The sequence below is a fragment of the Apium graveolens genome, chromosome 3 (genome assembly GCF_009905375.1).
Source record: "Apium graveolens cultivar Ventura chromosome 3, ASM990537v1, whole genome shotgun sequence".
In the NCBI taxonomy this organism is placed as follows: Eukaryota; Viridiplantae; Streptophyta; class Magnoliopsida; order Apiales; family Apiaceae; genus Apium; species Apium graveolens.
The window spans coordinates 164595383-164608863 of NC_133649.1; the positions used below are offsets into that span (position 1 = coordinate 164595383).

General features: G+C 35.1%; 1 non-coding gene across 1 annotated transcript; it reads left to right on the plus strand.

The window, feature by feature from the left end:
- The first annotated feature begins 11678 nt into the window (after window positions 1–11678).
- LOC141716210 (small nucleolar RNA R71) lies at window positions 11679–11785 on the plus strand. The gene has a single exon (XR_012572927.1). It is a non-coding gene; the product is annotated as a small nucleolar RNA R71 (small nucleolar RNA).
- Window positions 11786–13481: the final 1696 nt, after the last annotated feature.

Genomic DNA, 13481 nt, shown 5'->3' on the forward strand with positions numbered 1-13481 from the left:
TATTGTGAGAATAGATTCTTCAAGTGGCTAGGTAGAGATATTTTATGTCAATGTGCTTGGTTCTTGAGTGTTAAATTGGATTCTCAGTCATTGCATAGCACTAATGTTGTCACAGAAGATTGAAGTTCTTTCCAACTGCAAGCCATAATCAACAAGTTAATTCTATATCCATAAGAGTTGTGCACAACATCTTTCAGCTGTAATGTATTCATCCTTAGTTGTAGAGGTTGAAACAAATTTATGCTTCTTGCTAACCCAAGATACCGGTTTTCCTCCTAAAAGTTGACACCTCCATGTTGTACTTTTCCTGTCAATTCTGCAATTTAAATCTAAAAAACCAGTTAGATCAAATCCAGAATCTCTAGGGTACCAGATTCTAAGGTTTGGTGATCCCGTGAGATATCTGAATAACCTTTTTATATCTACTAAGTGAGATTCTCAGAAATCAGACTGAGATTTAGCATGGAGACATGTGGTAAACATAATGTTTGATCTACTAGTAGTTAAATATAAAAAAGAACCAACCATGTTCCTATACTTTGAAATGTCCGCCCCTTTTCCTTAGTATTCATTTCAAGTTTGACAATAGTTGGCATGGGTCATTTTGCAGATGTACAATCAGCTAAGTCAAACTTCTTTAAAAGAACATGCATATATTTAGTTTGACTTAGGAAGATTCCATCACTCACTTGTTTAACTTGTGGACCAAGAAAATTAGTGAGTTCACCTATCATGCTCATTTTATAATTACTTTACATTAACTTGGCAAAGCTTTTACAAAGTTTCTCACCTGTAGAACCAAATATTGTGTTATCAACAAAAAAATGTATAATTATACTAGAGCCATTAATATTTCTAAAGAAGAGAGTTTTATCTACTGTACCTCTAGAGAAATGACCTTCTAATAGAAACTGAGATAGAGTATCAACCAGGCTCTAGATGATTTTTCTAATTCATAAAGTTCTTTCAGAAGCAAGTACACATACTCTGGAAATCTTGAATCTTCAAAACCATGGAATTGAAGTACATAAGCTTCTTCTTCAATTTCTTCAATTAGAAAATACTTTATACATTCATTTGATAGATTTTGAAAATGACATGAGCTGCATAGGCTAGAAAGATTCTGATTGCTTTTAAATTTGTCACCAGAGTACAAGTTCCATCACATTCAATCTCTTCTTCCTATGAGTAGCCTTCAACAACCACACTAACTTTGTTCATTTTAACCATTCCATTCTCATCTACCTTATTTCTGAGTACTTATTTAGATCCAATGACTGAACTATCTTTTGATCTAGGTACCAGCTTCCTTACCATGTTCCTTTCAAATTATTTTAGCTCTTCTTGCTTAGCTATAATCCAATTTGATTCCAGAAGAGCTTCTTTCACTTTCTTGTGTCCATCCTTAGATTGAAAGCTGTTGTACAAACATTCCTCATGAGTAGCTCTTCTAGTTTTCATTTTGACATATGTATCTCCAATAATTAGATTGAATGGATGATTCTTTGTCCATTTTCTTTGAGAAGGCTAGTTTAAATTTGATGATGTAACCTCGTTGAAAGGATATCTTCGATATGTTATTTATTTTGGTATTTATACGATTAAACATAAAATTTAAATACACGTGGATCCTCTCCATTTGGACATGAATTTAATTGATCCAAATTAAAGTTAAATGGTCAAACTAACAAAATTATTTTCAACTATATATATATTTTGGAAGAGATATTCTACTATTTTAGAAATATCAAAATTATATCTTTCATGGAATATATCTCTAAAGGAATATAATCAAAGAAGAAATATCAAGATATGATATTTTTTAGATCTCTGTTGCAACATCAATAAAATAACAAGTTCGAATAAGGAATATTACAAAAATATCTCTTAGAAGTCTCGTGCTATATCAAAAATATTTACTCTTCGCTCCAAAATATATTTCTACATCTATCAAAAGAGTTTTTATTCAAAGTTTATTAATATTCATGGTTGAAATATTATTATCTATTTTTATAACCCATTCAATATATACTTGAATTAATTTTATCTTGTTTCATAAAATTAATATTTCTCGGAGAAAATTATTCAAAAATATTCAAATAAATTTCCTACAATCCAAATATATTTATATATTAGGAAATCTATTTTAAGTATTTGTTCAAGTCAAAACTTTGGTCAAAAGATCCATATATTTAATTTGAAGACCAATGGTATTTTACTCGGATGAGAAAGATAACACAATCATTTTAATTTAAATGGTATTTTCTCTGCATGGTAAAAATTTCATAAAATTTCAAGAATTTTTGTACGGGTACAAAAATCGAGGCAGTTAGTCCCACAGTTAACCACGTTTGACCTAGTTACCATTGACTAAAGTTAACCAAAATTTGCAGGACATCATTTTATAATATTTCGATATTTATCATATTTTTATGGTATCTATTTAGGAGTTTTCAAGGTGGTCATATTATTGGTGCTTAATGCTTAATTAAGTGATTAAACAATGATTGAAAGAAAAAGGAAGATATATTATTATATTTATAAATCAGCTGAGATTTGAAGCTCCATAAACTTGTTTGTTTGATATGTCAAGTGGTAAAGAAATACATCTTGCTTTCCATGTCATCAATCCATGCCACTTACAACATCCACCATCCATTCTCCTTAATCTCCACCATTCAACCCACCTAACTTGTCACAGCCCGAAAACAAAACTAACAAATAACAACTAATAAATATAAAGTCATTACAAACGGCCGTGTACAACAAAATCCAAGATCGCAAAGGTTCAGTGTTTGAACAGTCCAACGCTCAGCAAGGTATATCATAAGATATAAATTAATATCAAAGCAATTCATAATTCGAAATTGGGGTGGATGGTATCATTATTCAAGTCAAAACATTTTTAACCAAGTCATTGCTCAAAAATCATTTTATGACGCTACGGATTACAGTCGGTGATCAGCCGCGAACTAATCCTGAACCTCGTTGGGTTCTAATAAATTTTAGTTGGGATCCCTAGGCAACTTTTAAGCCAAATATAGTAAGTGTGAAAGGGACTTGCGTCTTAGTCCAATCCACCAATCTCAAGAAAACGTTCTTTTGTTTAAAGAGCAATCATCTTTAATAAAACTGATGCTAGAGAAAAATTACAAGGATTCTAAACGATAAAATTTCAATTATAATTCAAGGATTAATGTTATGAAACTCTTATCAGAAATGAGTTATATTCTCACTAGCAGGGTCATCAATGATGAGTATCAATGGTTTAACAAGTAAGGAAGAAAGTATTGAAAAAGAGGCATGACGATAATCAACAAAGGCAGGGATCTCAAATTTGAGTGTAGTACATGGCACATGTCTAGTTACAAAGTTTGGGTATGTTAATAAAGGGTGATGAAGAAGTATGAAGTCATATTATTGATATATCAAGGTATCAGGGTTATAGAGATATAGTATCAAATCAATCGAGGAAATTGAAATATTGGAGCTTGCAAAGGTATTTTGGTATGGTACGAGCAATCAAAGTATATCAATTATAGGTACTAAGTCAAGTTGTGGAAAGACGTAGATAAGCGAATGATCTTTATTAGTGCAAAAATGAACCTGAACAATTGCAATAATCACAGGCATGGTATAACATTTGTAACAAATCAATTTAATATTAAAGTACTTGCACAAAAATAGAATTGACAAGGGAGAAACACTTGTATAAAATTAGCCATGAAGGGGAGGTGTACTTGCCTTAAAAGAAGGCTTTATCTAGAACTCGACTTGGCTTAGGAGCAACCGGGAGCACTACTCGACCTTAAAGGCAAGCTTCCTATCTTCACTTGATCCTACACAATAAAAATAACTCATTTTAAAAGACTCTTATAAGAACAATCGACCCTAATGCTAATGCACAATTTGATTCCACGTAACATTTAGCGTCTTACTTCACATAAGACCTCAAGTCAACACACATTACTATATATATATAGCACTCTAACACGTTGGAGCACATAAACACAGATAATTACATGCAATATATTATTTAGACTTGGTGCAACATTGGGTATTAAATGATCTCACTCAATTAATCTCCACAAATTGACTATCGTAGTGCAACTTTACTAGTCTCAAAACCCGAAATGCCTAAACTTGGTAATCTCATTTTTCTTGACCATACCTATGACCTTACACCCTACTGGCCTTTATCTAATTGAAAACACTAAGGCTTACCTAAGCATCGCTCATAGGGTTCACAAAACTAAGTGTTAAGTCATAGTGTTCTCACATGCACTCTCTTGGAGACACCTTGGGTGACTTAGGATCTTTGACACTCTTTTTCTCTAGTCCTTCCTCCCAAAACTATCCCACTGGACTCTTAAGAACTAAATCTAACTTATGCACTCGGAATGACACCAAGGTCTAATCTAGGCCTCCTTAGGCCTACCCTCAAAGTTGACACAAATCTGTTTGGTGACTTAAAAACTGCCTTGTTTTTGACTCACTTTTAACCATTGATTCTAACTCTAAACCAACATATTTCAACTTGAAAACCTTCCCTAGACTTCCTAGTATCAGTAATTATCAAGGCCTAATGAGGGCCTACACATAACATCACTTTATGACCTCAAAACTACACCCAACCTAAAATGTCCCATGTTCCGACATATTTAGTGTTTTCCTGTGTGCACCTCACGAAATGATAAATTTTCTTAAATCTATTGCTTCTGGACTCAAATATATATCAATTCCCAACTCTCTGTAGCTCGATCCTACTGGGGAATAAGAAATGCCCATTCAAAACTCACCTACAACTAGTGCGCAAATCTGGAAAAATCGAAATGTCCTACTATAACCCTTCCACCTTAACTTTCACTCTAAAACCAAGAGATTAACCTTTAACCAAGAAACCTTACTGCATTAATACCCTCAACTAATTCCTCAACAAGTGTGGAGATCATTCATACCATAGTGCACCTTCATGCAAATAATTTACCAAAAATAATTCAAGTGAACCATCAACAAGACTTCGACTAAGCAAGAAAGATCATTACCAAATTCGACTTTTAGCACTTAACCAACAATAATAATCATTAATAATAACTTATCTTAACAAATTTTAGAAAAATAACGTGGTAACAACTCCTATTATGCACAAACAAATTCAAAATTTAAGAGTTTAACCATACATGCATGCTTTCGAATTTAATAGCAAAAATATCATGGTTTTTCATCAAAATCTCATCTTAAACTAACATGCAAGACTAGAAATAACTATATCAAGAATGATCACTAACATGCAAAGAGTTTTATCAAGTTTCCATTACAAAAATACATATTACTAGCACATAAGTAATGTATCTCATGGAGAAACCTGGAATTCACAAGAATCAAAGGGTTTCTCTTTGAGTTTAAACAAAAACACCACATGCAACCATAAATCATCAACTTTTAAATATCAGAATCTTTATTAAGTGTGTGAAGTAAGCATAGGAAGTGGAATTACACTAAAAGAAGTTGGGAGATTGAATGAAAAATGGAAGGGAATGGGGGAGGGGGGCTTCGGCCGAGAGGGTGAGGGAGGAGGAGGGAGAAGAGAGAAAGAGAAAAGTGGAGTGGAGTGAAGTGTGATGTGTTTGAGTGTTGGTTTAGTTTTGATCATTTTATTCTATCTTTACCCAAATGCAAAAGTGAGTGGGCTATGCAATTACCATATTATCCCTCTCCCTTTAAAAACAAAGTTTGCATGCAAGGGTATCTAGGTAATTTGGCTAGTGTAGAATTAGTGAGTGGGGTTAGAAATTCCCATTATGCCCTTGTCATTGAATTGAGGGTTGAATGCATGCATGGGTAATGGGGTAATTTTCTAATTAATAATCAAATTAATAACAAGAATAAATTTTATAAATAAAAATATATAAATCCATATTTTACAAGAGTGATATCATAAAATAGCTTAGAATTTTTAGAAATTTTATAAAATCACTTTTAAAATTTATTGATAAAAATATTTTTAAAACGATTTTTCTCAAAATTAGAAATACACTTTATAAATCACATAAAAGAGCAAATCATACATTTCTTACTTTCAAATTCTTAAATAATTTAACACAATTATTATGCACCAAGACAATCACACAAGCACATATCCATATAATTTTATAAATGGCTTCATTACAATTATAAAATACTCAATTAAAGATTAAATGGAATACGGGTCGTAACATCATCTCCCCCGTAAAGGATTCTGTCCTCAGAATCTAAGAGAACATGTGAGGATACCGGGATCACATTTCAGACTCTAGTTCCCATGTTGACTCTTCAACTTTGGGATTCCTCCATAGCACTATTACCAACTTTAATGACTTATTTCTAAGACTCTTTTCTTGTCAGTCGAGTATTTTAACAGGTTGCTCCACATATGACAAATCTACCTGAATTTCTATCGGCTCATACTCTATCACATGATTGACATCCGGATTATACTTTTTAAGCAAAGACACATGGAATTCATGATGAACATGCTAATACTGAGGCGGCAGAGCTAATTCCTAAGCCACTTTTTTTACTTGATTCAGAATTCCAAAAGGACCTATATATCGAGGTGCTAGTTTCCCTTTCTTCCCAAACCAAGTCAACCCTTTCCATGGTGACACTTTTAACAATACAGCTTCGCCTACATCGAAATTAGATCCTTCAGAGCAGGGTTTGCGTACTTTGTTAGGACTTTAACACGCGCTAATAATACACGTAAGTATACGCGTTCACAAGTAGTATAAGATTTAGATCAAATTCGTTCCCACAGAGACTCTTTGGTTAATTTAAGAATATGCACCTATACAGCAATGATATGGTTATTATCCAATGCTAAGACAAATAACAAGTTCAGATTGTTTATAACTAAGAATTAAACTAACAATTAAAACTAAGAGAACAAGAATGGTTGAATTAATATATACGACAAACATGGGATCCTAACTTTATTAAATACTTCATTTAATAGCCTTTTTGTTCTTAACCTTAACATGTAATGGTGATGACACTAATCAGATAACACGAAACTAGTAAACGCCAACTTTTGTTGTAAGAATACCCTACTACCAAGCATCCATAAAAGAGATAGAAGTTGAATAGACACCAATTATGCTTAGTCATTGTATATCTATAAGAATTCAAAACATAACGGTTTAATGCGCAGGTTATCTATCATGATTAGATAGGGTAAGTACGATGGTTAAAATACCTACGAATCATGCGTAACAATAACACATGAACCTATGCTAGCATGGCAAGTTCTAAACCTCTATATTCACTGTCGTTTCAATAGAGATTAACATGCTATCTTATATGTTAGCTACGCACATAAGACGAATAAGCACAACCAATACTAGGTTATCATACAATCACCACATACTAAGGTATCGAAACAATTTAACTAAAGAAATCCATAAATAAATCCTCTAGAACCCCACGATAATGAATAGTTCATAATCGAACTCATCATCACCATGGGTTCCAATGAAAGCATGATAATATACAATATAAGAGTACTAGGATTCAAAGACAAATCGAAAACAAGCATCCAAGTATCGCCTAAATCAAAGAAAATAAAAGTATTCTTCTCTGTAGCCTTCTCGTGCTCTCTAGGTCTTCTTATTGCTCTCTCAGGCCTCCTTGTTGTTAAATACGTCTTTTTATTGGTATACATAGGCTCCAGGATGACCAAGACTCTCAAAATCTTCAATTTCGACTAAAATCAGGATTCTGGGGCAGAAATAGGGCGCGGGTGCGCGGTTTTCGGGTGTGGCCGTGCTGGAATAGTGATTTCAGCGGTGCGGGCGTGCTAATTCTGGCGCGGCCGCACCGACATTCTGGAAAAATTCTGATATTTCTTCTTTTCGCCGTATCTTGAGTTCTACTCCTCAAAATTAGGCGATTCAACTGCCCACACAAAGCTAACAAGATTCTCTACAACTTGAGAATCGCCTAGGCTTACAATTCTGATATCTTTTCAGCATATTTATTTAAAAAGCTTCTTTCTTCATTTAGCTGATGCTTGAAATGCACAAACACAAAAATACATCAAAAATACCAACAACTTGAGTCCAAAACACCAATTTAAGCCTGAAATAAAGTGTTCCAAGTAGATATAAAATCCACTTATCACACCCCCAAACTTGAATCGATGTTTGTCCTCAAGCATACACAGACTCAAAACTACAAAACAAACCTAATGCATGAATGCAACTACGCGAATGCAACTAAATGATAATGCAATCGATCCCCTTAAAATAACCATAACCAAATGAATAAGACAATGCCTATAAGAATGCAATGACTCAAAATAGAGCTCGAAGAAAATCTCACAAACCAACTCATAAACCAGAAATGTGCGTGTGTGGATGCTTAACAGATATACTCCCGACACTAGATCAATAACCATAACTTATCTATCATCGAAACAATCACAAGTTTATAAAAAAAATAGACAATAAATGCATAATGACTCAGAACACCTTCATCCTACTAGAGTTATACAAGGATTCACGCCATTATTGAACACATAACAAATATGCTTATTTGATCGTGCAATGAATGAGGTCCCAAAAGACTTATACAATAATACCCATATAGCGAGTGTTAGGTTAGCGGATCCCAGACTATGAAAAGCCTTAGGTCACTAGGCACAAAGTCCCCTAAGAACTTAATAACTCGAGTATTAAAGAGCTCACTCTTGATCAATTATACATAAACACATACTTTTTCTTTTCTTTTTTTCTTTTTTCTTTTTTTTCTTCAATAATTTCTGAATGAGTGTGTTTTGCTCCATCTCATTCAACCCTAGACTACTCATATAAATAGGAGCCAGCTACTATCCATTTGATGCCTATCCTTACAATAACTAGCAATGAAATTTTGGATAAACTATAGTTTAAAAATTCAGTGTTCTTTTATTCTATAGTTTAAAAATTCAGTGTTCTTTTATCATTACGAGAATAGCAAAAATTCTAAATATAAACCAGTGATTAAATCTCAACTAATAAACAAGCATAATTATGATCTATATTAAAAGCAATCCTATAAGACTTTGTGAAAATTTTTCTTCTGGCATGCAAATCAATTATTTTAAGACTTAAACATCCCTCTATTCGTTATCACCACACTCAAATCAACATCAACTTATCAAATAGCATAGTTCATCTTAAGGATCATGCTAAATATGCATGCAAATACAACTATATGAAATAACATAAGAAAACAAACAAATATGTCCTATATGAATAATCATGCAATACTACGAATGAAATACAACTATATGTAACATGAATCTATATGAACTATATGGACACACACAAACTAATCTTTACATTATCACCCCCAAACTTAAAATTTTCAATATCCTCATTGAAGGTAATAATAAGGATTTCAGGCATACCTAGTTAGCGGGGGGATCACCCTCTTCGGGTGGAGGATCAGGTGGCCAATCAACCTCGACACCAGTGTCTCAAAAAATAGTACCAAGAGTGTATGTCAAATCTTCAGCAAAACATCGGTGGATGTCATGCATGGCCTCAATACGCCGAATCAACCATTGATAATGCGCATCACCAAGACCAAACATATCAACTGTCTGCGGTGCATGAGAAGAACCCTCTATAGGCAGGGGAGGAATCGGCCGGTCACCCTTGAGATTATCATAGATATAGTCCAACCCATTGTCAGGAGGTGCACCTAAGAATGCATAACTCAAGTGATCTAGCAGTGGGTTGAGCTTAAGTGTGTGAGCTTCTTCAATAGACGGTTTGAGATGCTCTTGAGAAATTTTCAACTCTGCTAACCGAAGAGAATTGAATGGCATATCCAACTTCCTCTTTCATGGAGTTACATTCAAATCCTGCAGTTGCACTGCCCCTTCTTCATCTTTACTATCAAATTCCCCTGTTAAGGATCTCTCCAAGGTATCTAACTTTGGCAATTGCTCAAGCTCCGAATTTATGACATAATTGACACACTCTACTTCAAAGCATTTCTCTATAGCTGTGGGTAACCTTATTGCATTGAACACATTAAAAGTGACCTTCTGATCATGAACCTTCATTGTAAGCTCTCCTTTTTGCACATCGATCATAGTTCGGCCAGTACCTATGAATGGTGTCCTCAAGATAATGGGAATCTTCTTATCCTCCTCAAAGTCAAGAATTACAAAGTTAGCAGGAAAGATAAGTTTTTCCACCTTGACCAACACATCCTCCACAATGCCTCGTGGATATGTAATAGAACAATCGGCCAACTGCAAGGACATATAAGTCAGCTTCGGATCAGGTAGACCAAGCTTCTTGAAGATAGAAAAGGGCATTAGATTGATGCTAGCTCCCTAATCACATAAACACTTGTCGAACGTCAAGTTTTCGATGGTGCAAGGAATAGTAAACCCTCCAGGATCTTTAAGCTTCGGAGGTAACTTCTGTTGCAGTACAACACTGCATTCCTCCGTTAGAGCAACGGTCTCTAAGTCATCGAGCTTCAATTTCTGAGGGAGAATACCTTTCATAAACTTTGCATAGCTAGGCATCTATTCAAGAGCATCAGCGAAAGGTATGTTGATGTGAAGTTTCTTGAAAACTTCCAAAAACTTAGCAAATTGCTTATCCAACTTCTATTTTTGCAACCTTTTAGGATAAGGACGTGGAGGATAGAACTGTTTTTCCCTTGTATTACCCTCAGGAGGAGTGTTGACAATAACTTTCTTCCTTGTTTCCACCTTAGCATCCTTCAGCACCACTGTCTCAGCTACAATCTCATTTTCTGGAATTGGTAAGGATGCAGATGCACCTGCATTCTGGACAGTATTTTTAAAATCTTCATCTTGCTGAACTTAAGGGCTCGGAACCTTTCCAGACCTCAATGTGATTGCATTAACCTGTTCTTCGACTTCCCTCTTCCCTGGATTGGCTTCTGTATCACTAGGGAGTGTACCAGGTTGTCGATTCAACACAACATTGGAAATCAGCCCAATTTGATTCTCCAGAGTCTTAATAGACACAGCCTGGCTTTTGCATATAAGAGCCTGGTTTTTGCAAATAAGCCTCAACTCCTCCAATTCAGATTTTTCATTAGCAGATTGACGGACACTTCCATGCGGGTAGTGTTGAAGTTGTAGTTACTGTTGCTGAAAACCAGGAGGATTGAATTGATTGGATCCAAACTGCTGATAAGGCTGTTGTACCGCATTCTGATTGTTGCTCCAGCTGAAGTTAAGATGATTGCAATTGTCAAGATGATAAGTGTTTGGAACTGGTTACTGCGATCTCTGAAAGTTGCTCATAAACTGAGCTGATTCACTAGATATAGTGCATTGCTCCGTCGCATGTGAACCTGCACAAAGCTCACAAACACTCGTCTTGTGATGAACTCCATAGTTAGCCAGCGAATCGATCTTCATAGACAACGCCTTTAGTTGAGCAGTGATAGCCGTAGCTATATCCACTTCAAGAATTCCTGCTACCTTGCTCTGTGGCAATCTCTGGGTTGGATATTGATATTCATTAGCCGCCATCAGTTCAATTAGATCATAAGCTTTATCATAACTCTTAGCCTATAAGGATCCACCTGATGCTGCATCGAGCATGGGTCTGGACTGTGCTCCCAAACCATTATAAAAACAATTGATGATCATCCAATCAGGCATTCCATGATGAGGACACTTCCTAAGTATCTCCTTATAGTGCTCCCAAGCTTCATATAAAGATTCTCCAGATTGCTGCGCAAATTGAGTAAGAGCATTCCTGATTGCAGCTGTCTTTGCCATAGGGAAGAATTTAGTAAAAAAAATTTCAACAAGATCTTCCCAAGTAGTAATCAAACCAGCTGGTAGAGAGTGTAACCAGCTCTTAGCCTTGTCCCTCAGAGAGAATGGGAATACTCTCAGCTTCACAGCATCTTCAGAATCACCGTTGAACTTGAAGGTGTCGCAGATCTCAATGGAATCCCTAATGTGCATATTGGGATCTTCCATTGGAGAACCCCCAAACTGGATTGAATTGTGCTAGACTTGATTTCAAAAGTATTATCCGAGATGGCTGGTCTGACAATGCTAGACTGAATGTCATTGATCTTCGGTTGAGAATAATCCATTAAAGCCTTCAGATTCACTGCTGGTTCTCCCATTGCAATAAAAACTTCTTCTTCAACTTTTTCCTCAACAAAGACACGAGATTGAGAATACGTTCGTATACACGCTCTCTAGAGTACCTGAAACAAAAAAAGTACCCGTGTAAGTAAAATTTCTGAGTCACTGAACTTTAACGATCACGGATGACAAGTAAATAAACTAAACAATTAACAAAACCGAGTCCCCGGCAGCGGCGCCAAAACCTTGTTAGGACGTTAACACGCGCTAATAATACACGCAAGTATACAAGTTCGTAAGTAGTATATGTTTAGATCAAATTCGTTCCCACAGAGACTCTTTGTTTAATTTAGGAATATGCACCTATGCAACAATGATATGGTTATTATCTAATGCTAAGACAAATAACAAGTTGATATTGTTTATAACTAAGATTTAAACTAACAATTATAACTAAGAGAACAAGAATGGTTGAATTAATATCTATGAAAAACATTGTATCCTAACTTCATTGAATACTTCATTCAATAGCCTTTTTGTTCTTAACCATAGCATGTAATGGTGATGACACTAATCAGATAACACGAAACTAGTAAATGCCAAATTTCGTTGTACGAATACCCTACTACCAAGCATCCACAAAAGATATAGAAGTTGAATAAACACCAATTATGCTTAGTCCTTATATGTCTATAAGAATTGAAAACATAACGGTTTCATGTGCAAGTTATCTATCGTGATTACATAGGGCAAGTAAGATGGTTAAAATTACCTATGAATCATGCATAACAATAACACATGAACCTATGCTAGCATGGCAAGTTCTAAACCTCTATATTCACTGTCGCTTCAATAGAGATTAACAAGCTATCTTATATGTTAGCTACGCACATAAGACGAATAAGCACAACCAATACTAGGTTATCATACAATCACCACACACTAAGGTATCGAAATAATTTAACTAAAGAAATCCATAAATAAATCCGCTAGAACCCCACTATAATGATTAGTTCATAATCGAACTCATCATCACCATGGGTTCCAATGATAGCATGATAATAAACAATATAAGAGTACTAGGGTTCAAAGACAAATCAAAAACAAGCATCCAAGTATCGCCTAAATTAAAAAAAAACGCCTTCTTTGTAGCCTTCTTGTGCTCTCTAGGTCTTCTTATTGCTCTCCCAGGCCTCCTTGTTGTTAAAAACGTTTTTTATTGGTATATATTGGCTCCAGGATGACCAGGACTCTCAAAATCTTTAATTTCGACTAAAATCAAGTATCTGGGGCAGAAACAGGGTACGGGTGCGCTGTTTTCGGGCACAGCCGTGCTAGAATAGTGATTTCAGCGGCGCGA